Below are 10,304 nucleotides of genomic sequence, written 5' to 3'. Positions count from 1 at the left end.
CCGTTCCGGAAGCCAGGACTTGCGCGACGGGCGGCGCGGACGCAGCGTGGCGGCGAGGGGGCGTGGCCTTACGTTCCCGGGGGCGGGGCCTGTGGCGCGGCCGGCTGCGGAAGCCCTGGCGAGGGCGCGGCCTAGCTGGCTTAGAGGTCCGACGCGGCGGGGCCGCCGAGGGGGCGGGGCGGCCGAGGGGGCGGGGCGGGGTCTGAGGGCGTGGTCTTTACGCTCCTGGGGGCGGGGCCTCTGCGGGAGCGTCGCCGAACAGCCTGGGCAGCGGGCTGTGCGGACGTCGTGTCCCCGAGAAAGCGCCGAGGCCTAGGCGGAGCCACGCGCGGTCGGGGGCGGGGCTTGGGCGGGGCCTCTTTTCTGGAGCTGCGGTAGTAGGTCGGTTTCTGCGTCCCGCCTCTTGCCTCGCTGTTTGGTCGCGTGTCCGAGGTATTTGAGCTAAATTTTATCTCATTCAGATTCTCATTTACTTTAGGTTTTCATTTTTGAAAGTTTAGCAGTTTTCCTTCTTTTTCCTAGATGTGGAATTGCTGAGTCAATGAATATAGTCACTAATGCTTCTTGTAGCCCTCTTTTTTCTTTCCGTGTTTTCCAAATTTAAAAAGTAATAAATGAATGTCTTGCCTAACCAGATAACGAAACAACCAGACCCTAGGGAATTTGGAAAACCGGGGTGAATACAAATAAAAATGAGACATCTCAGAATCTCACAGCGCAGAGCCCTTTTTTATTCGTTTTTTGATGTTCAGTCGCTAAGGTGTGTTCGACTCTTTATGAATATATATGTGTATATATTTTCACATAATATTTTAACCCTGTTTCACAGGGTAACACTGTGCATACACTTGTGGATGCCTTAAAAATAATTCACTTTTTTTTTACTGTAAAGCCACATGTTTATTGCAGAAATAATTGGAAACTGGAAAAAACTACGGAGAAGAAAATAAAAATAACCCGAGATTCCACCACAGAAGATCACCACTATTAATATGTTGTCATTTTTCCTTCCTCTTTACAGAATCACACATATGTTTGAAACAAAACTGGGATCGCACTGTAAATACCGTTTTGCAGTTTTCTCCTTTCATGCGTGGCTAATGACAGATGTCCACTCATCGTGCAGAGGGCTCATCTACAGTGTTACTTGTAACAGCAGAGCACTGTGTAGAGTCACCCGTGTTTTGTTTAACCTATATGCTCTGGTTAGACATTAATTCTTGCTTCCTCCTTCCTTTATGATGAACATTCTTATGGTTAAATCTTTGTGCATGTTCACAAAAATTCCTTATGACAAATCCCTAGATGTGGAATTGCTGAGTAAATGAATATAGTCACTAATGCTTCTTGTAGCCCTCTTTTTTCTTTCTGTGTTTTCCAAACTTAAAAAATAATAAATGAATGTTTTAACAAGTAATATGACCCCAAAATACATATATGCAAAAAATGACTGCGCGTATCCAAAATATATAAAGAACTCCTACAACTCAACAACAACAAAGCTGATTAAAAAGCAGGCAAAGGACTTAAATAGACATATCTGCAAAGTTGGTATACAAATAACCAATAACATAGGAAAAGATGCTCAACATCACTAATCATTGGCGAAATGCACATCAAAACCACAATGAAACCTCACACATACTAAGATAGCTATTACGAAAATAATAATAGCAGGCATTGGTGAGAATGTAAAGAAATTAGGACCCTCATGCATTTGCTAGTGGAAATGTGAAATGACGAAGCTACTGCGGAAAACTGAATGGCAGTTTCCTTGAAAAACTAAACATAAAACTTCCATGTGACCCAAAAATGCCACTGCTGGGCGTACACCCCAAAGGAGTGACAGCAGGGACCCCAGTTACTCACTCATCTGTGTTCTTAGCAGCATTACTCATGGTCGGCCAGAGGTAGAAACAATCCCGTGTCCACCCACAGGTGAATGGATAAACAAAATGTAGCATATATGCACAATGGAATATTATTCAGCCTTAAAAAAGAATGAACTTCTGACCCATGCTGCAACGTGGATGAAAGTTGAGACTGTATCCTAAGTGAAGTAAGCCAGACACCAAAGGGTCGATACTGTGTGATCCCACTATATGAGGCACCTAGAGTGGTCACACTCATAGAGACAGAAAGTAGAACTCTGGTTACCAGGGGCTCGGGGGAAGGGAGAATGGAGGGTCATTCTGTAATAGGTAGAGAGTTTGTGTTGGAATGATGAGAAGTTCTGGAGATGGACAGTACTGATGATGGTTGCACACAGATGTGAATACTTAATGACACTGACATGGTAAATGGTAATTTTTATGTGTGTTTTACTACACACACAAAAGACATTTCTTGTGGAGGGTGGGGAGATCTCTCCCAGATTCTGGTTCTAAGGTGCCTGGGTGGGACAAGGCTTGTACATGTCACAAATCTGGTGGGTGACCCTGCCCAGGTGATCAGGACAGCCCCTTCTGGGGAGCTCTAGAGAAGAAGGGGCCAAGATTAGCCTTACACATCCAGGATTTCCCATAAACATTTCCAAGCTGGAAAGAGAAACCTGCTCTGGGGAAGTAATGCGTCACTGTGGATCTTTATCTGAACTTGGTGTTTTCTTTCTGGGCCACTGAAACACACACACACACAAGCAAATCTCTTTGTCTTGACTGTAAATATGATACGCGTTTATTGTCATCAACAAATGCAGAAAGGCACTCACAAGGAAGTAACAAATATATAAAATCCTATCTCCAAAAAACCACGGCTTACATTCAACCATATATTTGACCAGTGTTTCTTCTGTATTCGTAACACATACCTAAAATGATGGTGGTTATCCATTCAGTTCAGTTCAGTCACTCAGTCATGTCTGACTCTTGGCGACCCCATGGACTGCAGCACACCAGGCCTCCCTGTCCCTCAACAGCTCCTGAAGATTGCTCAAACTCATGTCCATCAAGTCGGTGATGCCATCCAACCATCTCATCCTCTGTCATCCCCTTCTCCTTCTGCCTTCAATCTTTCCCAGCATCTTCAATTTTTTCTAATGAGTCAGCCCTTTGAATGAGGTGGCCAAAGGACTGGAGCTTCAGCATCAGCCCTTCCAATGAATATTCATATATTGTGATTATTCATGACCAATGGTGGTTATATAGCATGTTTTATCATCTTGTTCACTTTCGCTAATACACAACAACTCACTTTGTCTTTCAATATATTTCTATAGCCCACATTTTTTTTATGATTAATGTATTTATTTTAATTGGAGGCTAATTACTTCACCATATTGTGGTGGTTTTTGCCATACATTGACATGAATCAGCCATGGGTGTACATGTGTCCCCATCCTGAACCCCCCTCCCACCTCCCTCCCCATCCCATTCCTGTGGGTCATCCCAGTGCACCAGCCCTGAGCACCCTGTCTCATGCACTGAACCTGGAACTGGCGATCTGTTTCACATATGATAATATACATGTTTCAATGTTATTCTCTCAAATCATCCCACCCTGGCCTTCTCCCACAGAGTCCAAAAGTCTGTTCTTTGTATCTGTGTCTCTTTTGCTGTCTCACATATAGGGTCAGCGTTACCATCTTTCTAAATTCCATATATATGCGTTAATATACTGTATTGGTGTTTTTCTGACTTACCTCACGCTGTATAATAGGCTCCAGTTTCATCCACCTCATTAGAACTGATTCAAATGCACTCTTTTTAATAGCTGAGTAATATTCTGTTGTGTATATGTACCACAGCTTTTTATCCATTAGTCTGCTGATGGACATCTAGGACAATAGCCATTCCATGCCCTGGCTATTGTAAACAGTGCTGTGATGAACATTGGGGTACACCTGTCTCTTTCAGTTCTGGTTTCCTTGGTGTGTATGCCTAGCAGTGGGATTGCTGGGTCGTATCGTAGCCCACATTTTAATGCTTGCAGAATGGCCCATTGTTCAGACATCCCCTTTATATAACTTCTGTACCTGGGTCACGGTTGACTATCTAGGTGATTTACAAATGTAGTATGCTGAACATCCTCCCTGCACATCTTTAATAATTCCCAAGTTCTAAATTCTTTTTTTTTTCAGTCTAAGCTGTGTTTTTTTTTTAAATTTTTAATTGAAGTATTGTTGATTAATGTTGTGTTAATTACTGTTGTACAGCAAAGTGACTTCAGCCAATGGTAAACCGGGTGCAGAAGTTACATAAAGGAGATGTCTGAACCACGGACTCTTCTGAAACATTAAAATGTGGAGAATACCCCTATATACGGAATTCCAGTCGAGCTATTTCAAATCCTAAAAGATGATGCTGTGAAAGCGCTGCACTCAATGTGCCAGCAAATTTGAAAAACTCAGCAGTGGCCACAGGACTGGAAAAGATCCGTTTTCATTCCAATCCCAAAGAAAGGCAGTGCCAAAGAATGCTCAAACTATTGCACGATTGCACTCATCTCACACGCTAGTAAAGTAATGCTCAAAATTCTCCAAGCCAGGCTTCAACAGTACATGAACCAAGAACTTCCAGATGTTCAAGCTGAATTTAGAAAAGGCAGAGGAACCAGAGATCAAATTGCCAACATCCGTTGGATCATTGAAAAAGCAAGAGAGTTCCAGAAAAATATCTACTTCTGCTTTATTGACTACACCAAAGCCTTTGACTATGTGGATCACAACAAACTGTGGAAAATTCTTCAAGATATAAGAATACCAGACCACCTTACCTGCCTCCTGAGAAATCTGTATGCAGGTCAAGAAGCAACAGTTAGAACCAGACATGGAAAAATGGACTGGTTCCAAATCGGGAAAAGACCAGTCAAGGATGTATATTGTCACCCTGCTTATTTAACTTATATCAGAATACATCATGTGAAATGCCGGGCTGAAATGCACAAGCTGGAAACAAGATTGCTGGGAGAAATATCAATAACCTCATATACGCAGATGACACCACCCTTATGGCAGAAAACGAAGAAGAACTAAAGAGCCTCTTGATGAAAGTGAAAGAGGAGAGTGAAAAAGTTGGCTTAAAGCTCAACATTCAGAAAACTAAGATCACAGCATCTGGTCCCATCACTTCATGGCAAATAGATGGGGAAACAGTAGAAATAGTGTCAGACTTTATTTTGGGGGGCTCCAAAATCACTGCAGATGGTGACTGCAGCCATGAAATTAAAAGACGCTTGCTCCTTGGAAGGAAAGTTATGATCAACCTAGACAGCATATTCAAAAGCAGAGACATTACTTTGCCAACAAAGGTCCGTCTAGTCAAGGCTATGGTTTTTCCAGTGGTCATGTATGAATGTGAGAGTTAGACTATAAAGAAAGCTGAGTGCCAAAGAATGGATGCTTTTGAACTGTGGTGTTGGAGAAGACTCTTGAGAGTCCCTTGGACTGCAAGGAGATCCAACCAGTCCCTCCTAAAGGAAATCAGTCCTGGGTGTTCTTTGGAAGGACTGACGTTGAAGTTGAAATTCCAATATTTTGGCCACCTGATGCAAAGAGCTGACTCATTGGAAAAGACCCTGATGCTGGGAAGGATTGAAGGCAGGAGGAGAAGGGGACAACAGAGGATGAGATGGTTGGATGGCATCACCGACTCAATGGACATGAGTTTGGGTAAACTCTGGGAGTTGGTGATGGACAGGAAGGCCTGGTGTGCTGCAGTTCATGGGGTTTCAGAGAGTCGGACACGACTGAGCACCTGAACTGAACTGATGTTATACGGTAGGACCTTGTTGTTCATCCACCAAGTTCTAAATTCTATTAATTTAGGTACTCCTCGGAGAATTCCTGGAGAAGGAAATGGCAGCCCACTCCAGTATTCTCACCTGGAGAATTCCATGAACAGAGGAGCCTGGCGGGCTACAGTCCATGGGGTCGCAGGAGTTGGATATGACTTAGCAACTAAACCAGAAGAACTGGGCTTTCCTCATGGGTCAGAAGGTAAAGAATCTGCCTGCAATGCAGGAGACTGGGGTCAATTCCTGGGTTGGGAATATCCCCTGGAGAAGGGAATGGCTACCCACTCCAGTATTCTTGCCTGGAGAATCCTGTGGACAGAGGAACCGGGGGCAGGCTACAGTCCATGGGGTGGCAAAGAGTTGGACATGACTGAGTGACTAACACACATACACACACAGGAGAAGAACTGTAACATCACAGAGGATCTGCTTTTTAAAGGCTCTTGAATATATTACCAATTGGCCCTCCAGGAAAGATGAACGGAGTGTTTGCGGACCTTTTTTTGTTTTTAATCTTTTAATGAATGGGATTGTACATTTTATTTCTATGCTTTTATTTATTTTTTGATCGTGCCTTGGGCCATGCAAGATCCCCAACTGGGGATTTAATCCGTGGCCCCTACCGTGGAGAAGTGCAGTGTTAGCCACTGGACTGTCAGGAAAGTCCCTGCCCCCCTCTTCTTAAGCACGTGGTCCATGCTTCTCTCTCCAGCCTCACCTCCCACCCTTTCTCCAACACTGCCTCCCTCTTCTCCCTCCAGAGAGAACTGCCTGCATTTTCTCACTTACTGTTCCCTCTGAAAGGGATGTTCTTCCCACCCACGTTGCCTTCCCAGCTCCTGCTCCCTTACTCCTACCGTGAATAACAATAGCAGCTCCATTATTGGTTACTGAGCAAATACCGCAGACAAAGCCTCAGCCCAGCTGCCACTTCCTCCAGGAAGCTTTCTGGGGTGGATCCCCTGGCTGAGACCCACCACTCCAGCCATCCAGCTTTGGTAACCAGCTCTACATCCTTGCCTTGGAGCCCCACCAAGCTGTAGGTGTTCGGAGAGCAAGAACATGAGTCTTTACTGTTCTCAGCACCCAGCCCAGGGTCTGTCCCTGGTGTCCAGTCACATCCTGTTTGGGGCAGCAAGTACAAGACCCCATGGGAGGTAGAAGTGAGCAGCTGAGCATTCATACACTGAGCAGAGCAGATCAGAAATTAATTCAGACCATCTAGTTTCAAACAACCATCTGGAAACAGGAAAGCTTGAACTTTTTCTCAACAGAGGGATAAAAGGGTAAAGGAAAGCTGGAAACAAGATTACAAGTTCATGTCGCCCAGAAGAGCAGTTGTTTTTCCAGTGTAACCCTCCTATGTGACCCTGGGCATAAGCTGTCCCTCTCTGGGTCTCAGCCCTCAGTGACCACACCGGGCCTCCCAGCTCTAAGACAGGGTGCAAGGTGTCAATGTTAATTACCAATGGTATCCACCTTGCGGACCCTGGACAGATAGCTATTAACCAGAATGTAGATGGTAAAGAGCCTGCCTGCAGTGCGGGAGACCCAGGTTCAATCCCTGGGTCGAGAAGATCCCCTGGAGAAGGAAATGGCCACCCACTCCAGTATCCTTGCCTGGAAAATTCCATGGAGGGAGGAGCCTGTACAGTCCATGAGGTCGCAGAGTCGGACATGACTGAGCAACTTCACTCACTTTTCCACCTTGCAATCAGCAAAAGGTCCGTGGTGCAGCCTGCTGGTGGAAGTGAGGATGACTCTCCTTCTAGAACATTCCTCAAGGTGCAGTACCACAGCTTCACTTGAGGTGGCCCTGCCCTCCCCTCTTCCTCCAGTGGTTGGCAGTCCCCTGCCTGTGGCAGGTCCCCTGCAGGCCGCCCATGGGACCCTCCTCATGGTTCAGCTCATTGCAATGGTTGACCGGGTACCCTGGGATGGTTTCTGAGAGCTGCAGAGTTAGAGGTCCCCAGTGGAGTCAGGGGACCATCAGGAGACCACCTGGTCCAGTGGAGTCAGGAAAGGAGTAGTTCAGAGAGGACAAAATGCCCAAGAAGGGCCTGCCTCAGTGAGGGCCCTGCCACGACCACGGCTGCAAGTGTTGATGACAAAGAAATGACAAACGTAAGGGTGACGTGGAAGTTATTCATAACGCCACGTTTGATCAGCATGAAGAGATGGCCTTTCTCTTGAGATGCTCTTCCTGTTTTTTTTTTGTTTGTTTGTTTTAAAGCATGCTTTCAAAAAAGGAAATTATAATTAGTTATTTTTCTAAAGATCCCAACATGGAAAAGTAGAAAGTTGCCAACAGATCTGCAATATTTTCTTTGAAATTGGGACAGGTCTGTGAGTTCCAGATGTCTGAGGACCCCTCTCTGCGTGCTCCCCGTTGAGGCCACTGGCGAGCGTTGCCACTCTGAGTGTGAAGCTTGCAGTGGCTCCCTACTGCCCTCAGGTTTGGAGCCTAGTACCTTAATGCGGCATGGGAAGTCTAGGAAGGTGGGGGGAGGGAAGGAGGAAAGCAAGGGTCGGGGTAGCATTCATGAGGAGGCGGTAACTGAACCACACCTTACAGGCTGAGTAGTGGACAGGAGGTGGACGGAGAAAGGCTGGGGGCAGGCAGGAGGGCCTTCTGAGCCACTGAGAAGCATCCCAGGAAGGGATGGTTGAAACAGCTAGGAGTGGGATTGGCTGAGCGGGCACGGGGTTAGGGAAGCTGGACAGTCTAACCCCAGGATCCTGAGGAAAGCTCCAGCAATGAGGAAAACATAATCACGCCCATTTCATAGGCTCTCAGAGAAGGACGCACCACCAGGGCCAGGGGCTGGGGAAGGGACTTGAACCTGGACCTGTCTGATTCCTTAGGTCAGACTCTCCACTCCAGAGGGCCCCTCTGGGGCTGGTGGTAGTCCCCTCTCTGGTGCCCTGTGCCCCCACCCCACCCACTCCCCTCTTCTCTTCTCGGGCCTGAGCTTGCCTAGGGCAGACTGGCCACGAGGCTCAGCTCAACCCCGGCTGCTGCTGGAGACCCACATAAACGCACCCAGAGCACGCACCACCCCACCTGCAGGCCTGACCAGGTGCCCCAAGGGCCCCTGATTCTGCAGTGCCAGCCTCTAGACCTCCTGCACCGCCCTGGGGCCCTGCGTGCCAACTCATAACCCTCCCCGGACGGTCACACGTGGGGACACTCCTGGGGAACAGTGGGGCTCCCCTAAGAGAGGCCTGATTCCGCTTCACAAGACAGGCTCTCTGCCCCTTTCCCTTAAACACCAAACACCATGGCCTGTACACCTCCACCACCACACGGCTGAACCCACACGGGCTGGCATCCATGCATTCGATTATGAAGACAATGGGTACATCCTGAGTGCTGCTGTGAGGTGGCGATATAGCAGTTTCTGCCCCCAGGAAATCGGGGGGCAGGGGACTAGAACACCAGGGGGTGATGGCCTTGAGGGGGAGCGGTGGTCATGACAGGGAGCTGTGACAAGGGCACTCACGAGGGCGTCTCCCACAGAGCCACACAGTCCGTCCTGGAAATGTCTTCGGCTTTCAGAAGAAGCGGTTGCCCTAGGGCTCCAGGCTGCCAGTCTGGACGGCTGCAGAAGAGGCCAGACCCTGGGAAGAGTGGTCTAAGCACCCCGCTCCCCCAGGCCTGCAGGAAGACACAGCCCGGTCCAGATGGGCCCCTGGAGACCTTCCAGGGCAACCTGAGGGACTGTTCCGCGAATCTGAAACCCGGAGAGGATGCCCGGGCCGCCCCGAGGGGCCTGTCCGCGCGGGGGCAGGGTCCTCCGCCGCGCTCCGCGCCCTGGCCAGCCACTCCCAGAACGGTGGGCCTGCCTTTCCCACCGGCGGCGCGGGAGGAGGGGAGGTCTCGTGGTCGAAGGGGTGGCGGTGGAGAGGGACAGGGGACCCGGCAGAAGCGCGGGGAGTGGGGAACCCCTGGCAAGGGACTCGAAGGCCTCCGGGGACGCAGGGGGAGGCTGAGGGCCTCCTGGCAGGGAGCGCGGGGGCGCCCACCGGGCCGCCCGCCCGGACGCGCTGCCAGGCTGATTAGCATGGGCGAGGGGCGCTGGCGCGGGGGCTGCGCCGGGCGAGCTGGCACGTCCCTCGCGGGCCCAGCTGGCCGGGCCGAGACACAAAGCGCCTCAGACGGCGGCGGCGGCGCTCGGCCATTCACGCGCAGGGGCTGCCCGGGCGCGGGCGGCGAGGAATTCCCGCCGCCAGGGGCGAAGAATAGCGCCTGGGCCGGGCGGGGCTCGGCCGCCCCGCGCTCCTGACCTTGAACCTTTGTGACTGGAGCGCATGCAAATCGCGGCGGGGCCGCGCCAAGCCCCGAGGGCGCTGCGCCGCCCGGGGTGTCCGGGCGAACAATGCGCCACTGTCCCCGCGCGGAGCCGCGGGCTGGGAACGGCGCGGGCACGCACCCGGCGGCGCGGCGCGGAATGCCAATGCGGATCCACCGCGCCCGCGGGCGGCGACCCCGGCCCCGCGCCCCCCGCGCCCCCGCGCCCCCGCGCGGCTGCGGCCCGGAGATCTCGGAGGCTTTTTTACGTGACTGCCTC

The 10,304-nt window shown here is 49.9% G+C and overlaps 1 long non-coding RNA gene across 1 annotated transcript; it reads left to right on the top strand.

Annotated features, from left to right (window-relative positions):
• The first annotated feature begins 286 nt into the window (after positions 1-286).
• Positions 287-1,417, top strand: LOC109558859 (uncharacterized). Its single transcript, XR_011566901.1, has 2 exons — positions 287-432; positions 1,022-1,417. It is a non-coding gene; the product is annotated as an uncharacterized lncRNA (long non-coding RNA).
• Positions 1,418-10,304: the final 8,887 nt, after the last annotated feature.

Source organism: Bos indicus, chromosome 5 (assembly GCF_029378745.1).
Source record: "Bos indicus isolate NIAB-ARS_2022 breed Sahiwal x Tharparkar chromosome 5, NIAB-ARS_B.indTharparkar_mat_pri_1.0, whole genome shotgun sequence".
In the NCBI taxonomy this organism is placed as follows: Eukaryota; Metazoa; Chordata; class Mammalia; order Artiodactyla; family Bovidae; genus Bos; species Bos indicus.
This window is presented reverse-complemented; position numbering and strand designations above follow the sequence as displayed.